The sequence below is a fragment of the Agelaius phoeniceus genome, chromosome 34 (genome assembly GCF_051311805.1).
Source record: "Agelaius phoeniceus isolate bAgePho1 chromosome 34, bAgePho1.hap1, whole genome shotgun sequence".
NCBI lineage: Eukaryota > Metazoa > Chordata > Aves > Passeriformes > Icteridae > Agelaius > Agelaius phoeniceus.
In genome coordinates, this window is record NC_135298.1 from 100,307 (window position 1) to 125,587 (window position 25,281).

Here is a 25,281-nt window from a genome sequence, read left to right on the forward strand (position 1 = left end):
GAGCAGCCCAGACCCCTGCCAGGGGGCTCAGAGACCCTGGCACAGAGCCCAAGATGCCCCTGTGGTTTTGATTATGACCTGTGGAGCAAATTACCAACCTTGTATGAAGATCTGCAAGCCACAACACTTTAGGCAGAATATTAGTGAAGTTATTACGGGGTGGAAAAGTAGATTTTAGGGTTTTTGGTATGGGGGTTCAGGAGGCAAGATGGAGGGATCTGGGTGTGTCCAGCCTTTCTCCTTCTTCTTCTTGGCCTCCATCTTCTGCTGTGATGTTGGCATTTACAGATTGGTTTAGAGTAGAAGCTCACTGTCTAACATAGGTGATAGCTATTGGGAAGTAATTGTAAACATTGTACACATAGTTTTTAGTATAAGGACATAACCCTGCCCTGGAGCAGGCAGAGTGCCTCTGACTGTCTGGTTGAGCTGACCTGTGCAGGGCAGGAGAAAATTTTTTACAGATAAGATAAAATAAACAACCTTTAGACCGAGAAATGAAGAGCCCTGACTCCTTCTTCAAGCACTGGGCTGGGAAAAGAGACTTTGGAACTTTTCTCAGGGTCACTGTGACCAGCGAGAGATCCCAACAAAGATTAATCAAAGATTAATACAGAAATAGATGTTCTAATCTATCCTTGGACTTCTGCTGGTCCCTAGGAAAGCTGGTGGGTGATTTCTGTCTGGGTTCAAATATTTAAAGCAATAACAAATAGTCCCATACTTGATATTTCAGATAAACAATTTAATGGCATCTTGACATTGTTTTCATGATCTTATACCGTGCATCTTTTACTCCTTGTGAAGCTGAAATCTTTTTAAATACAAGCAATTCTACTGCAATTTTAGAAGTTTCAAAACCATTTCAACATACTGAAAACAAAACAGTCTAAAAGGACAGGTCTAACAGCCATTAAAATGCAGGAAAAAGCAAGAGGACTTCAGGTAAAAGAACATACATTGAACAGCAACATTTCTTCCACTATGTATTTATGTGTTAAAAAAAATGGAGTAAATTTAAAAGAACAGAAGTACTTTAAAACCAGACTTTCTAATGCCAGAAACAGCTTTGAAACAACTTTCTATGCAGTTCTATTTATTTCAAAATTTAAAATTGGCCAATTTTTGTCCCAACATTTTGAAGCACAAGGGAGGAAAGGTGGAAAAGGCTCTGCAGGGGTTGCAGTTATAGATCTATAAAGTTCATATGTGTAAAGGAATGAACACAGTATTGAACACACTGAGTATGACAGAAAAATGCAACAAAGCACTAACTCTGAGAGAAAAACAACCCTGCAAGCAATGCCAGGGCACTGGGTATTTCTGCATTTTAAGCAAAGAACTTTACAACATCTTTAATTTTCCTTTTCCTGTCCATTTTGGAGAGCGCAGCCCAGCCCGCCTCGCGCATTCTCCTCATGGTTTTGAGTTTCAGAGCAGAGCCTGGAGATTTCACACTGGATGGAGCTGGGGTCTAGGAAGGAAAATAAAGCCATCCTTTAGTTTCTGTAAACAATCTGATTAACTGCTTGCTTTAATCTTAGGAAAGGCTAACATACCTTTTTTGGTGCTGTGGAATGTAATTGTGAAGCTTGTGGATAATCTTTGTACAAATTTTTAAACATTTCTTCTTCCGAGACTATGCTCTAATAAATGAAAAAGTTACTTACTCACACTATATTAAAAACTACTTTTTCTTTCCCCCTAAGGATATTAAACTATGAAAAATAAAAAACATTAAGATGTCATTATGAGGCAGAACAGTTCAATAAAAAGAATGTTAATTATGTACATACAATTCCAGAAAGAACCAATCAATTAAAAATATACCCATAAATATTGGCTTGAATGTGGAAGCCCAAACTGTTTATTTTCATTCTCAGAGCCAGCAGTGAGCACAAAGAAGTGCTCAGCACATGATTTGCTCTCTGACTCTTCCCAGGAGGTCAGTGTGCTCAGAGCTGTCTGACTGAGTGTCCAGCTGCACAAGCACTTTCTGCTTTTTCCTGCTGCTCTGCTCTGAAGGCAGGTTTGTGCTTCTTCCACTGTGCATTTTATCCATTGGAGGAGTCTTGATAGCATATGTCTGGGAAAGAAAACGTTTCTATTTTTAGATTTTATTTTATGGGGTAAGAATGGAATCTAAAGCCAAACTCAGGAGCCAGTTTACAGTCTGAGTGTCCAAGAATTCACCTGAGAGAAATGGTGGAACTCTTCTCTTTCCATCCAAACACGAAGCAATGACCCAAACAAAGTGGGGTGGGGTGGAAATAGCATTTTTGATATTATTTTTGTTGCCAAATGAGGAGAATGAAGGGGAAGCTATGGAAGAGCTGAGTTTCATGGCACATTGTATTTCAGTTCTTCATGCTTATCTGCAGAAATTCAGGTTATTCTGAACTGTAGCCACTACATGTGGACCATATCAAACATCAAAGAAAATGGGAACAAACAAAACTGCAGGGAAAGGCTTTCAGAGAAAGATTGATAGCTATATCAAGATTGGTGTTACTTAAAATAGTCTTTTCACTAGAAGTTAAACTGAGAAGCCTTGAATGGTCCAGTGCAGTCCTTTTTCAGACAGATAACATCAAAGTGGTGCTGGATTCCATTGCTCCAATATGAAACCCACAAGTGAACTCCTGACAGGGAAGAAGGGTAAGTTCTGCAGTCAGGACTACTTTGACACTTTGACCATTTTTACAGCTAGATCAGCTTTGTTCTCTTCCATAGAGGAAAAGTGCCTTTTCAAATGGACACTTTTAAGACTGAGTAAAACAATTCCAGAGACATAAAAAAATCAATAACTGAGCAAGAAAAATTACACAGTGGGAGCCCTTCCAGAAACTGCTGTCTAATATCTCCATGGAATGGTAGGACCCTTTAAAATCCCTTCTTATCCAGGGGGAAAAAAAATCATCTACAGAGAAGTAAGAAATACAGGCAGAAAAATGCAACAAGAAAAATTCACTGTTAGGAGTTACAAAACTTCAGTGTTGGACTGCCCAAGGGGCTTCCTGCACTGAAGGAGATATTTTTTATTTTTATCTTTTTTATTTTAGGAATATAATTTGGAGACTTTCTATTTTTACATGAGTAGATTCACTGTATAGATCTAAACAAGGTTTAGGAGTTCCAGGAACATAAATTTTTATTTTCTTTAAAAAGTTTGAAGTCCAAAGCATTCCAGTGTCTTTTGTTGAATGCAAATAAATTATCATGGCACTTCAATTGATTCTACACATATAAACACTACCAAATTCTAAAAGCAATTAAAAAGTTGAAGTTACTTTGTGTTTCTTTTCACTTTCAGGAATCATACTGTGAGAGTGCTCTTTTACAAGATTCTCCTACAAAAGAGTTATGTGACAGTCAGGAAATATTTCTTTGAATTCAGTTGTTAAAAATCTTCTTGGTGTAATTACAGAGCACAGTCTATAATCACAGACTGTTACAAAGCTCACACAAAAATATGACCAGGTTTAGCACAGCCCCAGTATTCAAAAGTCACTGAAAAAACCCCTACAGTTTAGGGAACTTTTTTGCTTTAGCTAGTTAAAATTAACTAAACTAAAGGAGAGTTTTGTTTTGTTGTTAATTTATATATAATCTATAATCACAGACTGTTACAAAGTTCACACAAATATATGACCAGATCTAGCACAACCCCAGCATTCAAAAGTCCCTGTTTTTCTGTTCAGTTTCATTTCTTATCCAACTCCTCCCACAGCACAAGCCCAGGCCACACCTCTCACCCCCACTGCTCAGTGAATAAAAAACTCCACCTTCTCTTCAATTTCTGCTTTCAGTTGTTCCTTAAGGGAGGCCAGTTCACTTTTCAAACGTGACAGCTCATTTTCCTACAAACCATTAAATAAAGGACAGGGTTAACTATGCACAGCCCAGAAAAAAGAAAACAGTCCCAAGTGAGACAGTAATTAACAGGGACACTCATTAGATACACAAGAGAATTCTATTTGCTTTTCAGCCCTATACTTGAAGCTTTGCTTTAGCTTGTTTAAAAAAGACTGAAGCACTATAAGAAACAGGAACTTGATCAGAAATGTTCAAGGTAAGACCTTAAAACACTTGGGAGAACAGGGCTGAGAGGGCACAATCGAAATATTTAAAACAAAAGTTTCCTATTCCAAGTGGGAAGTCAGAGCATGACACACTATCTGCAAGAGCAGACACAAACACACTGCTACTCCAATTCATTTTTAGAAACATTTGGAGTTTTTAGTGCCCAGAATAAGATCTGCTGCAGCAGCTTGGGTGGGACTGCTACTGGTAAAAATTAAAACCACACTGGAAAAGTTCCCAGAGAACTGTCTCTGGTGGGAAAGACCCCAGAGCACAGCAGGAAAAAGAAACTCTCTAAGCAACCTGAAAAAAGATTTTTAGAAGTCACAAACTGACTGAAGATCACATCTTTTGTCTCTCTGTGCTGTCGGTGGGCAAGAGGGAGGGATTGGGAAAAAAGGTGTTTTAAAGGTTTATTTTAATTCTCATTACCCATTTTTAATCCTATTAATAATAAAAATTTTGATGCTATTTAAGTTTGAATCTGCTTTACCCTCAAAGTGTTTTTCTCCTAATCCTTAGCTCAACTTGAATTTTTCTTTCCCCTCCTCTCCTCAATTACAGCAGAGAAAAATGAGTGAATGTTTTTGTTGTGTGTGCCTGGCCCTTAGCCAGTATAAAACCACTCCACAAGGACATCAGCCCCTTCACTGAATTACTGCACATTGGAAAGTACTCCTTACCAGTGCTCTTGCTGATGAGAACTGCTTTTGCTGTTTCATTTTATAGACTTTTAACTCTGCATCTTTTTCTTCAACCATTTTATCATATTCATTCTGGGTTAAAAAAACCAAACCAACAACAAACTCAAAACATGTGACTAAATGTTACAATTATAGAGTTATCCAGTCTTAAAACATCATTTCTTTCAAACCAGGCTCTTAAGATTCAGAAAGAAAAGATTCATTGATGCTTCTGCAGAAACTGTAAAACAGAAAATGCTCAATTCAAGTATTATTTTGTGGACTGGCAGAGAGTGCTTGATTTCTGTGCAGCAATATGTGCTCAGCACTAAGAGCCAGCTGTGCCAGCTTTATTAATGTATCTGCTAAAGATATTGCAAAATAGAGGAACAGAAAGGAAAACTAAAATGTGTCAGGCTAAACTGCTGTCAGTCACTAAGGCATCTCAGAGAAAGAGCCTAAACTGATACTGAAAAATATTGCACTCAGATGGTATCAAAGGAAGCCTGAATTGAAAAAAATCTAAAAATCCCAGAAGTTTAGATGAATGGAATTTATCTGCCCATAGGAATCTTTTGAAAATCTTCAAATGAATTTGATTTTAGATGATGCAAAGTCCAGCATGTGTTCAGCTTCCTTTTCCCAGATTCAGGCCTGTTTCTGCTTTGGAAAGGTCATGAACGTGGTATCACAAGTTATAAACATGCTGTTAACATGGTATCACACACTGCAAACCACAGCAAGCAGGAAAATCTCTTCCCTTGTGCTTTTCCATCAGTGCCATCATCTCAGTTATCTTGTGCTGACATCTGGCATCAGTTTCTCTCTGTATCATTGCTGCTTCATCACAAAGCAACCTCATCTTTTCTACCTGTCAGTAATAAATTGCATTTCATTCATCAACATAACCATATATTTCTTTTAAATCTTAATTTCTTCTTTCCCCTGTGGGTGCAAAGTTTGCAGTCCCACTTGGGCTTTATTTGCTTTTCAGATCCCTTTCAAATCCCTCATCTTTTCTGCAGATTGTTAAAATGGGCAGGATCAAAGGTACAGCCATGGCAGGCAAGTTCACTTCAAACCAAAAGGCCATTTCAAGCACTCTGCCCTAACATTTCTTAGCATTGCCATCAAAAAAAAAAGTGTGGGCAGAAAAATACTAATATGGGAGAAGTTATAATCTAATTTAACTATGCTGACTTTATACCAAGGGTGGAATTTCTTTGAACTATATCTTGAAAGCAAGAAGTTTTAATGGAGTTCTTATTTTCAAAGACATTCTCAAATACGTCAGCCTAAGCACCTCATGTACTAAAGCTTTGCTCACAGGCATACACAAATTCCATTCATGTCTGAAATGGAAGAGCAAGGACTCTGGCCAATAAAGCTTCATAAAAACATTTTAAATTAAAAAAAATTAAATTGCAGTAAAAATTAACACCTCTCACCTCTTCACGAAGTTTATTTTCATTTCCTTTTCTTGTTTCTATGTCTTTTTGATAGATGTCAACTGCTTCCTTATGTTGCTTGTTCATATTTTCCATCTCTAACTGCAATTTATTCACCTTTTGAGAATGCAGAATTGCTGCTGTTATTTGTTTAGGAATTACTGTGTTAATGATTTTTTCTTACCTCTTGTTTTTGAGCACAAACACACTGTTACTGTTCAGGTATATGATTAAAGTGTTTCCTATTTAAAAGTTCAGCTTTTTTTTTAATAAAGAGTTGAACTTTGGCCTGAAGTGAGTTGGAAAATACTCAAAGAAAGAATGGCAACAGCCCAGTGGGGAAGACTGCCCTAAGCAGTCACCCTAAATGCTGTGAATGCCTCAGAAAAAAACAAATACAGATGGAGATTTGATTCCCTCTCTTGTAAATCTGTATCAGATTTTCACAGCTCTTATGGTACATTTTTCTCCCAGCTGTGCATTTTGATTACAGTTTTTCCTTTTAAGGTTATCATATGAATATCCTCAAAGAAGTCCACTTTTCTTCAAGTGCAGTACCCAAAGCTGGACACAATATTCCCATCAGAGGGATTGCCACTGCAGAACACATTTAAAGAACAGCCTTAAAAAAGTAATATATATATACATATATGTATATGTCTTTTAAATGCTTTTCTGTTACAATGAGGTTGCTGAACCCTGTTCAGTCCACTATCAACAAAAGAAAAACAAAAAGGAACAGATTAGAAACATCATTAATTGCAATGTGAATCCATCTCTTAAATGTCCAACAGTCAGTGCCCAATGATTAAAAATGGAAGCATCTTCTAAAAACTGTGAGCTCATTCCTGCAAAGTCTGTATCCCAGATCCCAAAGCAGCTCAGAACGTATTGAACAAGTATTATCATTACTTACAGTGGCACTTAAAAACACTCACCTCATCTTCTACAGGATGTTATTTAAACCTACCTTCCCTTCATAAGTATTGCTTTTCTTGCTTTCTGCAGTCAGTTTCTTTTTCAGCACCTTATTCTGGTGAAATAAAACAAAACAAGCACTGTACCTTAATAAGTAAATAGAATTATGTAATGGTTTAACTGCATCAAGAAATTCCAGCTCTCATCAGGCAAATAACTCTCTGTTGTGCAGCTCAGGTTCCAGAACAATTCTTCAAACAAATGAATGTTCAACTAATTTCTGTGATAATTACTGTTTCTTCATGACCTTAAGAAAGGCTCCTCCTGAGCAAGAGCAGGGAATAACAAATGAGGTGCAGAATGGGAATTACAACTAAGATGCTGCTGACAGAAGGTGTGAAGATGTCATGACAAAAAATACAAGTTCTTTAGTTTTACAGTGAAGTTACTACAGTTTGTGCTAGTGCAGAATTATTTTCTACAAGTGGTAACTGAGATACTTATTACAAGTACATAAATAACAGTATGCACTAAATGAAAAAGAGTAGAAGTTCATTAAAGATATTATTTTTGTAATTGCTCTTTTCAAATTAAGGCACATTTAACAAATCAAGTGATTCCTGAGATGACTCCCTAATTTGCTCAGGGTTAGGATAAGAAAGGAGAATTTTTAAATTACATAGGTGTATCTAAAGATATCACAGCAGACACAAACCTGCTGAAAAGGCAACCCAAAATATAATGTGTTTATGTATTTGTGAAATGAAAATCTCTACCCACCTCCTGCTGCAACTCTTCAATGCATTTGGTTTTATTTTCCACCTGCTGCTTTAAATTGTTCATCTGAAAGAGAGATTTCAGACATTCATTAGTAAGTTCTACAAATGACTCCCTGTGTGAGCAATTCCTGTAAATGTTCTCAAACCTGCACTTGCACCAGTCTGGTTTGTTCCAATGGGACTGCAACACCAGCTGACATGTAAGAATAATCAGAGTTTTAGCCATAAAGTACCATGAGATGTTAATCAATAGCAGTGAACCAGTTCCTTAGTGGTTATGGAATTAAGAAAGAAGAAGAAAAATACCCCAATATCTTCACAATTTAAAAATACACTTGTAGGAAGTTCCCTACATCCATGAAAAAATGAATTGTCCCAATTATTTTCTAGAATCTTCAATGGTTTTCCTTTCTTGAAATTTCATTTTCAGTACTCTTCACCTGAAATGACAATTGTAAATCTTTGACTGTTACAATGAAATTCTGAAATTTGCTAAAAACCCCAGGTTGCTTTGAACCAATAGAAAGAAAAGTAAAAATGTTTGAATCTATTTAAGCTAAAATTCATGCTACATATAAAAAGCTAATCCAGAGCCCATCCATCACTGTGTGGGTATATGAAAAATCAGAAAAGCAGGTTCTCTGTTTGCCTGAAAAGAACCAAATCTTTAATATGAAACTTGCAGCAAAGAGTGAAGATCCCCGTGACTGTGCTTGTCTTTTGAAATACCAGGGCTCAGCATGGGCACACACAATGGCACAGCTGGCAGCAGCTGAGAGAGAAGAAACCTCTGGCAGAGATCACATCCCCCAGGCAGAGCTTTGCAGAAAAATCCCAACACAGATTTTACATTTCATGCTCTCCTACAGGTTCTGTAAGATATTTGCATGACACATGACATACATTTTCTTCTCTTTCATCCAGGGTACTTCTCATCTCTTCACCTGTCTTTGCCATTTTCTCCTTCCAAGACTCCAGTTCATTTCTAAGTGCCAAATTAACAAGCATTAATAAATATTTCCTTCTTGCCTTTAACTTATTTTCAGTACTTCTAAGAAACCCTTCTTTTATTTTCTAAAAAGAGCTGCTAATGTTGATGGGAACTTCATAAGCTGCTCAATGAAAATGTTCTTAAAATGCAGCAACATGCCCAGTAAGTCAATGTGTGAACTGTCCATACTTTTTTGAAGTAGGAAAAGATGTTCCAGCTAAGCCAAGGAAAATACATCCTCACCTGGACTATTGCAATGCAGCTGTGAAACATGGGAGCTGCCTGTCTATTGAACTGGTGATACAGAGAGTAACTCTTACCCAGTTTTGCCTTGTCACATTTAATCCATAACCTTCACCTTCCACTTTCATTGCCTTCTCACCTGAGGTGTCTAATGCACAACAAGACAGCTCCTACTATGTAATACAAAATGATGGCAAACACTGTTCCTGCAGCAATTGGTATTTCTCATCTGAGAAAATTTCTACTTGGCCAACAGCAATTCTGAATAGTTTCTGTTTAGCTATATAATCTAGAAAAACATTAATCAAAAAAATCCCAGAAAGCAGCATTTGAACACAACTAACTATTTGAGTCTACTTCCTTTCACAATACCAGTTATTAGTATTTGTTTTTACTTGCCTTAGCTGGCTATTTGCCTCTTCTAGATTTTCAACTAACTGCTTTGTATTTTCTTCTTTTTTCTTACTATCCTAAATAAAGACCCATGTGTCAGCAAAGAAATAAAATTCAAAGTGACTTCTTAAAAAACTCAAAGACATCCAAAGCACACTGACCTGCCTTGCTCACAAGTGTAAATACACTTCCTTTCCAACTCAAACACAAAAAACAGCTCAGGTACTCTACAGACCCAAGTCATGTTGCAGCTCATCATCTAATTTGTAAAACTGAGTAATTTGTCAAATTGAGTATTGTCCTTTCATGAAACCTGGAAGTTTACAACTTGCCTCTTGCTGTTCTTGCAGTTTCTTGACTTCTGCAGCCACAGCATTTTTCTCTTGTGCTGTTTGTTCTTTCTCTAGTGAAAGCTTACTGAGATACACTGTTAGTTGTTCATTCCTTAACCTAATTTCAAACAAATGGCCAAGAGGAATAAGAAGATGCATTTTGAAATCTCCTTTTAAATTAAACATACCCATTATCAAGTCTTATTCCATGCTGAAAGAAGTCCAGGCCTTTATCTACAAATACAAGCTTTGCAGCAGAGTCAGAGAGATGTAAAAAGGTGACAGAAGAAGGAAAGAAAATCAGAGTCAACTTTTATATAAATCTAATGGTTAGAGAAGATGATGTAGTTCAAAGCAAGATTAACCATGAATTCAGAAACTTTCTCTTCTTGTTAAATAAGTCAAAGAGATATGGAACAACTACATATGCCATAGAATACATACAAATAGAGAAAGTGGAATTTAGAAATGTAAGTCTAGAATTAATGGCATATATGTAGTTCAAAAGTTTGATTAGAAAACAATCCTAGTTCATTTCACTGTGGATTAAAGCAGCTCCACCAAAACTAATTAAATATTATATTTTCAAAATGGTCATACGCCTCTTGTTCAAGATCTGTTTTCAGAGTCACAAGCTGCTTTAAATAATCTTGTTCCTTCTCAGCTGTACTTGTCAGCTGTGCTTTCAAATCCTGGAATTCTTTCTGCAAAATGAAAAGGAAGAGTTTTGAGTATCCATGTGCAAACTCCAACTGCTGGAGGTTATCAGACATGAACTCAGAGCACAAGGCTTTCAGAAGAACCCAACAACATCCATGGCATGGATTATCCAGGTTGGATCTTTCCAGTCTCTGCTGGGATCTGGAAGTGCTGTGAGACAGTGAACTGTGACACCAGTGCTGTTCATGTCTGTCCCCTGCTGTGAGTTCAATTACCTGGGCTGCAAAATTAGGGTGGGACACTGCTCTGGGTGCTGTTCCTTATGCATAAACTTGTGTACAAGTCATGATGTGTAACTTCACTATTTCTAAAAACATGTTACTATTGCCCTACTTCAGACCTCTCTCATCTGGAGAGCATTTTCATTGCTCTCTCCACATTTTTCTCTCTCTGCATATTTTCTACAGTAGCCTCAAGACTCTTCTTCAGTCAAAGTCCTCCAATTTGCCCATTTTAGAAAATGAGTGAAACTCAGTTCAGAACACTCAATGCACAGATTAGAACAACAAGCAAACACAGTGAAATGCACACCTGATTTCCCACTATCTTAACTTGAGTTGATATGGATTCTTGTTAGGCTTGTAAATCTAAAATCATAATGAAAAGAAACCTCTGTTCAGAGTGTATTTCATATAGCTGAGACTTCTGTGACAGAAAATGGGCCTGTGTCACAGTACAGCAGGGTTCACAGAGGCCAGAGCTAATTACCTGCCTGTAAGGAAGAACAAATGGGAAAACTTTATATCCAGAGGGAGTGGCATTTGAATGGGCATGAACAAAGAAGGAAATAACCAAAAACCTTGAGAAGGAAAACCAAAAACATGGGAGACAAGAAAAACCAAAAGCACAGGAGACAAGAAAAACAGTGGCAATAAAAAAGTTCTCCAAAGAAAACACTGAAATTGTGTGTGAGAAAGTTTAGTAGAAATGTTAAGGTAGACTGGATGGTGTTTATTTATGACATTTAAGATACTTACAAAGCAAGAGGAATTTCATATGAAGAGCAAATGCCATGAGATTAATAAAATGAATATTTACCAGAGTTTCTGATAGCTCTCCAAGGTGCACTTCTTTATCACATTTTACTTTAGTCATCTCTTCTACAGCACATGGAATGTAAAATTAATGGAACAGAAATGATTTTTCAGATTTAGCAGGCAGTATAAAACATTTACCCTTTTGCAATACCCAGTTCTCAAAACTTGTTGGATTAAGTTAAGAAGCTGAAAAGCTAATTTATGACTTAATCTAAATGTAGACTTGAAAAATGATTCAGACATTAGCAAATCTCTATCTGAAGAGAAACTAAATATTTATCTTAAATAAAGTTTAGAGCCTTTCTATGTTTTCCACAATTATAGCTTCAAATAAACCATGGACTGTTAGACTAGAGTATTCTGCAAGTATTGATGCACCTGCATTGTTCCAGAAAAAAATCTGAACTGCTGAAGGTACCACATGGATATGCTGAGAAAGGAAACCAGTTGTTACTGACTTCCAAATGGTTTCTATGTGCACATTGACAGTGCTGGTATTTTTTGCAAGTTCTCAGCAGCAAGGCAGAGCTCTTACTCTGGGGACTAAGGAGCACATCCCTAGAAAGCACAGGATATCACATTTATGATATTTAAAGACAACCCCTGCCAGCATCATTCCACTTCCAGCACGGGCAGGGTCCCAGAAACCTCAATGGGAGGGTTTTATCTCTGCTACAGAAGTCACTCCTGGCACCTGCAGTGCTGCTGCTCTTAGCTGGAAACCAAAATTACCTCCAGAAGAATTCATGCAGGAATGGTCTCACTATTGGAGCTCTGCACAGCACTGCCCTTTGGCTGCTGCCAGCACCAATGACCCCCAAAGAAAAGGGATCAGCTGAGTCAAAATAAATTCAGGCATTCCTGATAGGTACAGGTACTGTAAAATCATTTCTCCACCTACTAGAGACAGTCCATTTCCAGAACACAGCAGAAAGCATTTTTATTACTGCCTGGCTCATTTTCTGCCTTTCTACAAGCCCTACCCAGTTCAGCAGATTTCTTTTGGAGCTCCAAGGTAAGCAGCTTTGAATCATCTTCATATTTCTTTAATCTAAGAAAATGGTAAATTAAAAACCCCAAATGTAGGGTACAAAGCACTCACTGCATTTGAAACTTCAAGGACAATAAGACAAAGTCTTAGCACAAGCACTTTAAGAACATTTACCTTTCAACAGGCAGATGATGAATCTGCCTGCAGCACATATCAAATTACACTTTTACAACCTCAGAACAGCAGACATAAAAGTAAACAAATCTATACCTACAGAAATCTCTATTTCTTAAAGACAGAATTATGAAAGTTGGAGGGGGCAAAAATTTACTTTTTATAGACCAGTATCAACTATCACCAACAAAAAAATTTACATTCAATTCTCTGCATTTAGACCACTGTGTGGAAAAAACCTCCAAATTTCAGCTTCATTTCCAATGGTTCTTGATTTTGTCATAGACTGCAACCTGTAAGATCACTCTTGGAATTGAAACTCATTAATTTACCTATTTTGCTCTTCTTGCAGCAAGCTTTTCAAATTGGCAACAGAAGTCTCCAACTCCTCTGTCAGGGCTGCAAGCAAAGCCTTCATTTTTTTACATTCTTCCTCCTGCTCTTCCTTTTCTCCAGTAACCTGAATTAATGTTTTCACTCTAGTCTGGAGCTCAGTTTCCAAGTTCTTTTGAGTAACCTTCAAGACATGATATCATTTCTAAACATGTTTTGCAACAAACAGCTACAGCTGTTTCATGTCTAAAGTATCCATAATTATTTATGCAAATACTCCTCTAGTCTATTTCTACTGTAAAACTATAAGCAAGGGGTACCTCTGCCTTTTGCAATGACATTTTAGCCTCTTCCAGCTCTGCCCTCAAATGTTCTTTACTGACCTGGGATTCCTTTAACATTTCTTCATGATGCACTAAACAAAAAAAGATGTTAATATTTTTAAAAATAGGATATTTACTAAAAGTACTGCTAAAAATGGAAAATTACATACATTTAAAGAATTTAACAAAGACCAATGGTACTGACATCATATACTATAAAATAATGGATAAAATTTGAATATAGATGGCTTAAAAATATTGAAAATCAAGTTCTGAAAAGTAAGTTTCCTCAGTGACATCTGCCTGACTGTAAATTTGCAAAACTGAAGCAACATATTTTCCCCTTGCAATCTTCCAAAGCTCTCAGTGCTTGACTCACCCTAAAAACGACCCTGCCAGTCCTGCTCCCACAGGAGCAGCTCCTGTTCCAAACAAAAATAAGGCCTTCAAGGCCCCAAAATTCTGCTGCCAACCAGCAACAGAATAAAACTATCATGACCCTGTTTCCTATGCTTCTATAAACAATTCCATATCATAAATAAACAATCATAAACAATTACATTTAAATTCTATAAACAATTACATTTAAACACAGCAGGCAGAACTCTTACAGTTTGCTTCCATTAAGTCAGCAATCTTATTTTGTGACGTCTGCAGCTGAGCCTTGATGTCTTTTATGACATCATCTTTTTCATCTCTCTCTATGGTGAGAGCTGAAATCTAGAAAAATGCAAGAAATATCATCATGAAGTCTGGAAAAGGGACAGATGCTAATTTTCATTTGTACCCCAGGTATGATAAGCAGACATTTTGCTGTCATTCAAGTTAGATTAGATAGATAGATAGAGAGATAGAGAGATAGATAGACAGACAGATAGAAAATATTTGTCTAGATATAATCTTAGCCAAATATTGATCAAGTCACATTACTCTAAAGAAAAAAGTTCTCCAATTCAAAATCAAACCATAAATTCCAGTAGACTAAAGGTACTGAAAGATCACTAAACTTAGCAGAATTTGACTTAAATGCAGCTTCAGATGTTATTTTGTCTTTTTTACTAATACCCAGAAACACTTCTTGGCTCTTGCATTGCCCCTTTAGTCACAAATAAAGCTCTACATATGAGATGGTAAAATGAGCAAACCTGCTTTTCCTTTTGACTGACTTCCAGTTTGCATTCTTTTTCAAACTTGTCCACTTTTTCTGCTTCTTCTTTTACTTTTGAGATACAGTAACATCCACAGTTAACATTCTAGCTGAAATATACTCCAAGTTCAATACAACTTCCACTTTAAGATTGCTTGGAATTGTACAGCTGTACCTTTTGTTTCCCAAGAGTAATTGTTGAGGCAATGTTTGATTTCATAATCAAAATACAAACAGAAAAGAGCATGTGAAAATGAAACAGGAACACACCAGGCTATACATACAGAGAGAGAGCATTTAGCTAAAGTTTCTGTAGCTATACACTAGTGCATTATCATTTAAATAAACCAACTATGTGAAGTAAGTATTGATCTCTAGACTGTACTTCACAGACAAAACTTCAATGTTGAGTGACAGTTTGAAAAATAAAGTTCCAAATTTGGCCCAGTGGAACAGCAACAGAAGGGGCCAGGCAGTGAACAAAGGCTGCATGAATAAAAGAAGGGTCCCAGTGTCTCAGGGTGACCTGCTCACCATTCCAGCCCTTCACATCTGTCTGCCCTGGCCCTGCATGTGGAACACAAGCTATGAAGTACAAAATTGAGCCAGCTGCATAAACACAATAAACTGAATTCTCACATTTGAAACTCATTTCCCATCTGTCGTTCTCTGCTTGCACACGAAGCTCTTCAAATGCCGCTGTCATTCTCTAAAAACAAAATTTAATATCTGAAGTTCAATACTGGAAACCCTGGAACTTCTCCAGGGGCTGCTGCCCACCTCAGCCATTCTGAGGAACCAGCAGGTGGGTGAAACAGAGCCCAGAAAGAAGCCAGAAGTTGTGGCAGTGACCCAGCACTAAGCACCCATCCCACAGATCACAGGGATCCACATCCCACACACTGCTGCACTTTCTCCATTGAATGTGTTTTATGGAACACAAAAATCATTCTTGAAAAGGGATTGAAAGCCCAACTTCCTGCATCACACATGACATGATACCCACACATGATGGATACAAACAGTATCCCAACATAAACATGGAACTCAGTTCAGCTCACATAACTCACATTCCTTTCATCAAGCCTGGCCACTTACTTCTATGTTGCTATGAAGTTCCTCATACAATTGTATTGTTTCTGCCTTTTCCTGTTCATCTATCAAAGCAAGAACATATGAGAAAGTTTTTCTTTTGAACAAGAATGCCAGCTGTCCAAGTCATTATACTTAATCAGCAAAATGAATTAAAAAAGGAATTACCAGCTCCATTGTTATTAAATAAGTCCTTATGAAACATGGTGCCAAAAGTCACAGGATTTAGGGAAAATGTGTAGTTCATTGAAACATTAAGCAAGCTCAGCTTTTAAATTTCCTTCCTAAGATATTTTTTCTGTGAAAAGTGTAATTCTGGATCAGTTGATGTGACCATATTAATTAATATAGTATTAATGCTGTTGAATAATAATGTATCAACACTGTTAGTATTTCTAAACTGTAATCTAGGGTTTAGCACTGAATTTCTTCCTATCAGCAGACACCTATAACCACAGAGCTGTCATTAGAAAATTGCAACACTCCATGTCCATATTTTCCTTCTTTCACTTTTGTAATTGATACTATTTTTTTCCTAAGAAAACAATTAAAAAGAGAACAGTAAAAGAAACAGCTATCAAAACAGAACAGTACATCTATATACAAGTGTTTCTAGATTTAAGGCTAAAAAGAAATAGACACTTCTTAAGTATCCAGGATCAAGTTAGTAAAATTCGAATGATTAGAATAACAATTCTAAATTGCATATAAAGTAGAACTTCCAATCAAGAACATATTTTAAAACCTCAAGAATTTAAACTGCATTAAGTTATCCAACTGTCTTGGCTTCTTCAGTTGCATGAGAAGAATTCCAGTTACTCATTGTACCTTGGGGTTAAGACCTTTTCTCCCCATAAATGTGTGATGGCTGAAAACAGGAAATGTCAGCTCTGGAAATTTGTTAGAGAGTGCTGGGAATTTAGAGTAGATTCTACTGCCTAAAAACAGGCATGAAGGGTCACTTCTTATGTCTTAATATATTCCCAGTGTGTGGATGGCCCTGCAAACCTTCAATGGGCTGAGCAGCCTTGAGGAGCCCTGCCCTGCTCTGGAGCGGCTGCCAGGGCCAGTCAGGGCTGTGGGCACTGCCTCAACCCTGGGTCACTGTTTGGGCACCCAAAGAGCTCCCAGGCTGGCACCTTTCAGCAAACAATTTCACTGGCTTCAAAAGCCCTCTGCATTCAGCATTACACACCAAAAGTCTGTTAGACCTGGGGCTTCACTTCCAATTTTGTGAGCCACTTAAAATTCACTTTTCACTCTGAGAGCCACATCCAGTCGATCCCAACTGGAGAACTTCTCTGAACAGCACGAGAAATTTCTTCTTCTTTCTTCTGTTTGTGAATTTAGAGCAAGCTAGAAGTACATTTACTCTGATCAATAAAAGCTAAAAAAGCATTTACGTTTGCTGGTCTTCTCTGTGAAGCGAGTGCAGGTTTCCTTGAGCACATTACACAGATGCCTCGAAGCAGCAGCTCTAAAGGAGGGAAAAAATATCCTGTTTGCACAGGAGTGCACAGTACTTTGTGTGCCTAAGGAGTAACAATGGAAATGACCTTCAAAATTTAACAGCTACATAAAACTGCCCACATGGAAACTGATTCTTTCCAGCACAAGAATATATACTTGGTTCTATTACTTACTCTTTCAAGAGATCTTTATTTTCACATATCTCATCTTCCAGTTTCAAATGGAGTTTTTCATTTTCAAACTAATTTCATAGGGAACAAATGCAAAAAGACACTGTTATTGAAAAATAGATTAGAAATGCACTTTGACTTCTCAAATCCCTCATGAAAATGTAATTTGGGGCATCAGTAGACAGAAGTCTGTTTTATCTGGTATTACATGCTGAGTCATCTTTTGCATGAAAGATGCAATAATTAATGAACAATAATTTACCAGCAAATGAGACACTTACAGGTATATTCTTCAGACAAACACTCACACGGGACAGGTGCCTGCAACTTCTCAAAATAATCATTTTCGCAAGGCACAAACCAAACTGCAACAGTCTTTAAGATTTAATTGTATCAATAATAGTGTCATACTGAATCAGGAAGCACTTAACTTTGTTTATTGAATGTATACTATACAATACTGGCCTGCAGTTCTTGAATGGCTTTATTCTGTGCTTCAATAGTCTTTTTATTTTCCTGGAGCTTTCTTTCTTTCTGGTTTAATTCAGTTTCCACAGTCAGTTTCCACTGCTTGATCTTCTCAGCCTCTTTGTAAAGTTTTGAGAACAATTCATTCATTGTTTCTGTATTCTATTGAAACAGGTTCCACAATTTAATCTCAAATACTATCTAATTAATAGTACATAATATCTAATTCATACTGTTGGAGATAATGTATTTATCTCTTAGAAACATCACAAGAGTAATATTTTTCTGCAGATGGTGATATAAGTTGATATATGATCAGGAGCCCAAGTTTATGCACAGGATGCACAAATCTTTGTGCATCCTCTATGTATGTATCAAAAGGCTTTACAGAGCACACAGGAGAAACAAATACAATGAAATATCCCAAACCCCCTTCAGACATCACCAAATAGATGGGCTTAAAGACATGGATAACTGCAGTCCACCAAAATCAATAAAAGTTTTGTCAGAATTATCAGTGAAGCCAAAATTCCTTCTAGCAGGTTCTTCACACCATTTCTGTCCTCTCCTTCTGACAGACACTGCTGAGTTAAGTAAAAGCAGCTTCAGAGACTTTGCCCAAGAGTACCTGTGATCTTGCCATGAACACACACAGAATCACAGAGTCACAGAATAATGAGGTTGGAAGAGACCTCTCAGATCATCGAGTCCAACCTCTGCCCCAACACCTGGGCTATAGCACCAAGTGCCATGTCCAGTCTTTTTATAAACACATCCAGAGATGGTGATGCTACCACCTCCCTGGGAAGAGCATTCCAGTGCTTCATTATTCTTTTGGTGAAAAATTTCCTCCAAATATCCAACCTATCCCTCCCCTGCTGTAGCCTGAGACTGTGTCCTCTGGTTCTGTCAGTGCTGCCCAGTGGAAGAGACCGACCCCACCTGGCTACAACCTCCCTTCAGGCAGTTGGAGAGAGCAATAAGGTCACCCCTAAGCCTCCTCTTCTCCAGGCTAAACAAGCCCAGCTCCTTCCAACGTTCCTCACAGGGCTTGTGCTCCAAACCCCTCAGCAGCCTTGTTGCCCTCCTCTGGATGTGCTCAAGCACCTCAACATCCTTCCTAAACTGAGGGCCCAGAACTGGACACAGCACTCAAGGTGCAGCCTCCCCAGTGCCCAGCACAGGGGCAGAATGACCTCCCTGCTCCTGCTGGCCACACCATTCCTGATGCAGGCCAGGAGCCATTGGCCTTCTTGGCCACCAGGGCACATTGCTGGCTCATATTCAACCGGCTGTCAGCAGCACCCCCAGGGCCCTTTCTGCCTCAACACTGTCCAGCCACACTGTCCCCAGCTTGGAACGTTGTGGGGGATTTTTGTGGCCAAAATGTGGAACTCAGCACTTGGACTTATTGAACTTCATGCTGCTGCACTCTGCCCATCCATCCAACTGATCTAAGTCTCTCTGCAGAGCCTTCCTTCCTTCCTTCCTTCCTTCCTTCCTTCCTTCCTTCCTTCCTTCCTTCCTTCCTTCCTTCCTTCCTTCCTTCCTTCCTTCCTTCCTATAGATCAACACAAGCTCCCAGCGTAGCGTCCTCTGCAAATTTACTCATGAAGGACTCGATGCCCTCATCCCCGTCGTCTATAAAAACATTGAACAGAACAGGTCCCAGTACAGAGCCCTGAGGGACAGCACTGGTGCCTGGCTGCCAGCTGCATGCAGCACCATTCACCATCACTCTCTGGCCCGGCCATGCAGCCAGTTCTGAGCCCAGCACAGAGTGCTCCTGTCCAAGCCATGGGCTGCAGCTTCTCCAGGAGTGTGCTGGGGGAGACAGTGCCAAAGGCCCTGCTGGAGTCCAGATACACAACATCCACAGCCTTTCCTGCATGCACCAGGCGGTCACCTGGTCACAGAAGGAGACCAGGTTGGTCAGACATGCCGTACCCTTCGTAGAGCCACGCTGGCTGGGTCTGATAGCCTGGCCATCCTGTGAGTGCTGTGGGATAGCACTCAGTATGAACTGCTCCATTATCTCACCTGGCACTGAGGCCAGGCTAACTGGCCTGTGATTACCAGCATCCTCCTTCCTACCTTTTTTGTAAATGGGTGTCACACTGGCCAGTGTCCAATCATCTGGAACCTCAGCAGTGAGCCACAACTCTTGATAAATGATGGAGAGAGGCTTGGCAAGCTCATCTGCCAGCTCCCTCCTCACCCTGGCATGGATCCCATCTGGACCCCGGGATTTACAAATATCCAAGTGTCCCAGCAGTTCTCTGCTCACACACAGAGCAGGAAGGAAAACCACCACCCTTGTGCCCTTAGAACACCTTGAAAGTGTCCTACAAGCAGTGCTGGGCCAGTGGTCGAGGCAGGGAGAGCAACACACGAGCCCAAAGGGCCCTTTGGTTCACTTACAACACCCCCAAACACCATCCTTGTTTTGGCTGCATCACAGTTTTGTTCCAGTCCTGATGGTACTTTAGGATTAAAAAGTCTAGCTTAGGATTAAAAAGTCTAAAAAGTTGTCAGGGATATGAAAATCAGCAGGGAGAGTGCAAGAAATGTGTTTTATTTTGTGGTAGCAAAGAGTGTTTTGTAGCTGCAAAGTACAGAAGCTATTGCAAAAAAATTGAGCTGGACTGAGTTGTGCTAAAGCAGAGATCTGCTGGTAAAGACACTGTCAAAAGAATCCAGTGCTTGAGGAAACCACTGAATTCAATGTTTTACAGATTAAACAAAGCCAGACAAGGCTGGAAACCACTGAATTCATTGTTTTACAGATAAAACAAAGCCAGACAAGGCAATGGGGATAATCTACTTCAGTTTTCCAAAGAATACTCTGACTTCAACCCTTCTGCCCCTCAACAGAATATTCAGAACCAGTTCCACAAGGATACTTAAGTGTTTAAATCTTACTCTAATTAAAGCTCATGGACTTCACAGGCACTTCAAACAAAGAAAGAACAACAGCAATATTGCAATCACCTTAATTTTTAAAGATTTGTTTCCAGGCATGTTCACTAAATCACAAATATCTCCTCTTAGTGATTCAGCTTTAAACAGGAGACAAAAAACATTATTCCCTTTTAACTACTTCCTTTAGCCCTGAAATATCTACTGAATAATGCTTTAGGCACTGTTTGGGAACAAATTCAAAAGACCCCAAGGAATTAGATGTGCAGAGTTGATACTTAGCTGACCTCTTCATCTACTTCAGAGCAAAGTTTCACTTGCTGTGAAATTGTATCTGAAACATGAAGAGATTTTGGTCAATGTCTTTCTAAAAACAGTAACAGTGAAACTGTATTTAACAGTTACAGATATGAAACTGTGAGACTACTCATGAAAATTAAACCTTGACAAGATATAAAAATCTAAAGAAGGTGCATGGCAAATATTCCAATCGTACCTGAATCAGTGATTTCGCCACGGTTCGACACATCAAATGGCAGCTTAAAGTCATCATCTGAGCATCTGTTCAAACCCTGCACAAATTTAAACATTAGTTCCTTATGGGTAGATTTGTAAAGAAGAATTATAAAATCCATAAAAAATCCCTACAGATGATGTGAAAATAGAATTTGTCATTAATAAACCAGCTGCCTACAAATTTCAAAGCCCAAGGTATTGGTAATGGCTTTGGAACTCACTTCTTCCTGCCCAGTGGTTGATCAAACTGTTGGTGTCCTGCAGTTTGATTTACAGACTGTGGCCAAAGGGGAGCTTTCAATGCAGGGAACTCAGCAGCTCCTGCCTGGCTGGGCCCTGGTGCATGGCAAAGGACTCAAGGAGACAAATTACTTTTTTGAAGACCAGTAGTTGATATTTCTTTCTTGCTTTGCTTCCAAGGGCACTTCTAAACTATATCTGATTATGTTTCAGCATGAAAATACCCTTTTACAAGGTTTTTAAGTCACAGAAGTTCATCCTGTAAACAGCTAACTCATCTGCTGTCAGAATATCCTGTTGAATCTCAACATATTTCATAAGGAGCTTTGACATGAAAAAATAACTTGTTGAATTCCCATAACTCAGTGTGGGGACAGAACATTTTCACTGCACACCTGATCTGGTGAGACCAAGACACCAACACCAGTGCGAGCATCTGAGTGGGGCCTGTGGGAATCCATCAAATCAGAGGGGTTTGGGAAAGCTGCAAAAGGCAGCCTCAGAGACAACAGAACTGTGATTAGAGCCAAGCAGTAGCCATGAGATAGGTCAGCAGAAAAATTATTTAAAAAGTAGAAAAGTAAGGGTAAATAGAACAATGGTCTGTGTATTAACGCTTGTCTAGAATAACTCCCTAAGTTACAGAGAAGTTTATCTAGCGAGATATTAGGAAGTTCTAAGCTTAATAATGGAGCTCTGTGCATTGTGTTTTAAGGCTTACAAGCAGCAGGTATTGTATTCAAAAAAGGCAAGCATTGTTTGAACCAAAGGTACCTGTGCTTACAGTGGTTGGATAGAACTACTGTCAATATGCTTTTGCTTTGTGTGATTGGTCAAAAAACTTTGAAAGTAAGTTGTCAAATTAAGTTCTTTGTCTGCTGCCTGGGATGTGAGCTGCTGACATCTTCCCATTGTCATCACCACGTAATGAGACTGATGCTGGAAAAGAAAACAGCTCAAGGCAGTTCCTCAGCAGTCCCGTCCCGTTTGTGATTTGTACACAGAGCCCGGCCGGCGATAGAGCCCTGCTCGCTCTCTGGGCTCAATTACCCACATCAAACACGGACTTACAGCACAGAGCGGATGCTCGAGAAGATGATTCCTTTCAGTTTTGATAGAAAACAACAAAAGTCTTTGAAATTCAAACCGAAGATGTCTGTGCATATACCAGAAACGAGTAGGCAGGAGCCGTCTCGGCCCATGCAGGGGCAAGTGTGTGTGCGCTCCAGGCCGGGGCTGTGCCGGGGCAAGGGGCAGGTGTGTGTGTGCTCCAGCCCGGGGCTCTGCCGGGCACTCCCCGGGCCCAGCACTGTCCCCGTGTCCCCGGGGAAGGGCCCCAGCGCTTTCCCCCCGTCCCCTCCTCAGCCGCGGCCTCCAGAGCAGCACAGCCCGAGGGGCGGCCGGGGAGGGGGGCTTTGGGGCCGCCCTCAGCGGCCCCGCGGCCGAGCGCTCACCTGGGATCTGCCCGCAGACACCTGCCCAGCGCTCAGGCGCGGCGGCATGAACAATTTAAAGCGGTTTTCCTTCTCCATGGCTCCGATAAAAGGGCGGGCGGAGCGGCCCCAACTGCCGGCGGCCGCTGAGGGCGGGCGCGAAGGGCGGGAAGCGGCAGCGGCCCCTCGGCGCGGGGGCGGGGGCGCCGCCTAGCGGAGCTCGCGGGGCACGGCCCGGGCACGGCCCGGCCGGACAGAGCGGCGGCCGCGGGGCCATCGGCGGGGCCATCGGCGGGGCCATCGGCGGGGCCATCGGCGGGGCCATCGGCACCATCGGGGCCATCGGCGGGGCCATCGGCACCATCGGGGCCATCGGCGGGGCTTGCTCGTAGCCCGTGGACGCGAGAGAGGTCTCGGGGCAGCCCGGGGGCCCGGGCGGGTTGGCGATGTCGCCGTGGTCGCCGGCCGGGGGCAGCACAGCGGGACTTTGGCCGTCGCGGGGAAGGCGGGAGAGGTCTGAGGGGAAGGGGAGGTCCCGTCTGTACGGGAATAACTGGGGGAGCTCAGTCCTCCTGTGTGAAAAATGCGTATTTTATGACTGGCTTTTTCGCAAATACTCAAATCAATATTATATGTATTTATGTCAGAAAGTTATGCTGTATTAATTTTCTTAAGTAGTGTGTTAAATCTAGTTTTAGGGTATAACATAATGTTAAAATAAAAACTATGCTATGTGAGATACTTTTTTTTTAAAGAAAGGACTTGCAGCAAGATAGCAGCCACAGGACACCTAAATCTTTCAGAGAAAGAGAATTTATTGCTTTCCTATCAGAGGAAACGAACTTCTTCCTGCCTGCTCAGCCTTGAAGACGCTGTCAGGATTCAAAGGAAGAAGTTGACACTGAACAGACTGCTTGGTTTGAATGGAATTTATGCATCATGTATGAGGTGTATGAATATGCAACAGGTTATTGTTTTTAAGGGTTAATCCTCTCTTAAAGTGTGTCTTTTTTCAGGCTTATTTTGCCCAGAGAAAGGTACCCAGATGTCCATAACTTTTTCTTGGTATTGCCTCATATTGTCCTAATCCAAATTATCCAAGTTATTATTACTCAAATTATATTGCTATTTTCTAACTATGAAACTTTTAAAAATTTAAAAAACAAGTGATTGGCGTTTTTCACATCCTGTGACCCCCCGGTGTTGTAAATGGCTCCCCCAGAAACATCAGTACATGGGATGTTGTGTGTTGGGCACTGTGTGAAAAACACCAATCACTTGTTTTTAAACTTTTAAAAAATTGTTATAAAACAATTAAATTGCTTTATAAAACAGTAATATAATTAAAGTAATAAAAATTTGGACAATTAGGATTTAGGAGAATATGAGACAATAAGAACAAAGAGTTACGGATGTCCAAGTACCTTTTTTTGGGCAAAAGCATTGTGATGGTTGGTGGGCATGGAAAGCTGCCCTGGGCCCCTTGCTCAGGGCTGGTGTCAGTGCCCAGAGCCAGAGGGGATCCCTTGCTGGGGGCTGTGCCATGGCCACCTGCCCTGTGCCGCGCTGGCCGCTCAGGCACCAGGAACCAGCAGCCAAGGGCACTGCCAGGGCCAAAGGCCAGGTCAGCCAGACAGAAAAGGGCAGTGCTGGGCACTGTTTCCATGGCAACCGGCACTGGGGGGGACACCTGGGGCACCTGGCCTGGCAGTTGCCATGGAGAGCCCTGGCAGGCACTGAGGGCACAGCCCCTGGCACTGAGACACTGCTGGGCCGGGTGCTGAGCACAGCGCTGAGCACGCAGAGATGGTTTTGTTCTTGCTGAGCTGCAGCACAGCCAAGGCCTGTCCTGCCCCTCGTCCAGCCACGCTGGGGAGGGGCTGGGGCTGCGGGGGAGCTTGGCAGGGGACACAGCCAGGACAGGTGACCCCAGCTGACCCCGGGCACAGCCCAGACCAGAGCACATCATGCTCAGGGTATGAAGGGGGGGAACAAGGAGCAAGGGGGGAATTTTGGAGGGAGGCTTTTTGCCTTCCCAGCTAACACTTAGGCAAGAGGGGGTCCTGTTTCACCAGTGGGCAGCAGGGTCACTACCAAAGACACAGACACCAACTGAAGGAATTGTGGCATTTATATCATGCACAGCTGCAAAGCATTACAAAAGGATAAGCTCAGCAAAGCACATCATCATTAGCAAAGAATTACAAAAGGATAAGCTCAGCAATCCATCAGAACTCATCATTACATTTTGATGACTAACCCCTTGGTCAAACACTAGAGGTGTTTGTGGCAGACAAAGATTCTGGCTGACTATCAAGGTACACCTTACAGACATCAGTAGTACTTCAGTGACACCTTTCTTCATTGTTGTTTCTCAA

At 40.4% G+C, this 25,281-nt stretch overlaps 1 pseudogene; it reads right to left on the minus strand.

Moving 5' to 3' along the window:
- Positions 1 to 792: 792 nt before the first annotated feature.
- On the minus strand, positions 793 to 23,010 carry LOC143696434 (synaptonemal complex protein 1-like; annotated as a pseudogene).
- Between the last annotated feature and the right edge of the window lie 2,271 nt (positions 23,011 to 25,281).